Source organism: Echinops telfairi, unplaced genomic scaffold (genome assembly GCF_000313985.2).
Source record: "Echinops telfairi isolate 266 unplaced genomic scaffold, ASM31398v2 ScPeMD7_3533;HRSCAF=4204_0, whole genome shotgun sequence".
Lineage (NCBI taxonomy): Eukaryota > Metazoa > Chordata > Mammalia > Afrosoricida > Tenrecidae > Echinops > Echinops telfairi.
This window is the reverse complement of record NW_022107431.1, coordinates 20,283,958-20,285,748: the sequence shown is the minus strand read 5'-3', so window position 1 is coordinate 20,285,748 and position 1,791 is coordinate 20,283,958.

The following is a 1,791-nucleotide window of genomic DNA, read 5'->3' as shown; positions in this document are numbered from 1 at the left end:
AATAAAATGATTTAAAAACAAGAAGTTAAATTGAGTCTGGGTCTGAAATAAGAATGGTAGACGACAGGATGTGCCCAAGCTTGTGCAAATGCCAGCCTTATTGCAAAATATTCTGCTTTTGTACACTGTAGTTTTTAGAAAAACCACATGCTGGTACAAGCAGCTTTTCGGGAAAAACTACAAACTAACGATAATACAAAGTTTGCCTTTTTTTAAAAAGACACTGGTGTGTGTTATGCCTATAAAAGCTTGTCCCAGGTCGAAGCTCGGGGTCCACACTCGGTAATCGGCAGTCTGATGTGGTCCCTTAGCTCTCAGTCTGGGTTTGAATCCAATAAATATCTTTAAGCTGTTAAAAAAAAAAGAATCTGAAATAGGTCCTAAAAATTATCTTTCATGGGCTATGGGCTATTTTTGGCACAAAATGTATGAGAAAGTCCATCTTGGGAGTTTGTTTGTTTTTTTCCTGACGAGAGATGGATTCTCTCGCTTTCTTACTCTGCACTTCCACCACAAGGGTTCATCTCAGATTTCTCAAGAAAAAAATGGTCCCCACCTCAGGTCACGACTAAGAAAAGGAGGCGTGTCCATTTGGCGTTGCTGCTGTTCTTGTTAGGTACTACTGGGGCAGCTCTGACTCAGAGAAACCCACTGCACGAGGAAATGAACCCCTCCCAGGCTTGCACCAGCCTCTGACGTGTGAGCTCCTTGCTGCAGCCTCTGTGTCAATCCATCTTGTCAAGGGTCTTCCTCTTTTTCCCTGTCCCTCCACTTGACCAAAGTGCACGTCTGTCAGTCTGTTGTACTGTGGTGGCTCGCATGTTCCTGTGTTGCCGGGTCACCCAAAGAGCAGGTTTTAGCAGAGCTTCCAGATGAAGAATAGACGTAGGCTGTCCGCTTTGGGGGAATTCGTCACTGTAAAACCTACGGCTATCACCAGAACATTGTCAGATACTGAGAGATGCTCGTTTTAGTTATAACAAAACCCACTTCTTCTAAGAACAAAGATTAGCTGGGGGTGGGAGGAAGAGTTGTAGGTCAGTCAGCTGACCCTGATCAAGGACCTCAGATAATCATGGGCTAAATCTGGTCAAATGCAATCAACTTGGTGAGAGAACAGATGAAATCAGAAAAGAAAATATCTCTAATCAAAAAGATATGCTTGCTACCATAGCCCGTCATTGTCCTTATTAACCTATTCTATTATGGAAGAATAACAAATAACAAATACTGTTGTGCTTCACCCCCCACCCCCACCCCCGGCCTGGTTACGTTCCACAGAACATGTTAAATTGATTAGAAACTGTATAATTTGAAAAGTATGCATTTGTGCTCGGTTTTCCATGTCTATGCTGCATACTCACTCAGCAATTTCCAAGCTATAATACCATGACCAGGAGCCCTGTGGTTGATGTTTATACATTATAATGGGTCAAACCCACAGCTTCTTATTTCAGTCCACTTATTCAAAGAGACCAGCACAAATATTTCTCTGGCTATTATAAAGAATGGTAGGTGCAAAAAAGCAGCCAAAACACTCATGAGTCAAGAGTGTGAATCACAGATGAGCACCTCCTCCTTCCAGAATGATCTTGATTTATCTTAAGCTTACAAAGGAATCAAGTCCATGAAGCTCTGAAATGTCCCCCAACATTAATAAGAATGTAGGTCATGTAAGATATGAAAAACTAATAATTTATAAATTATCAAGGGTTCATGAGGGAGGAGGGAAAATGAGGAACTGATGCCAGGGGCTTACATGGAGAGCAAATGTTTTGAGAATGATGATGG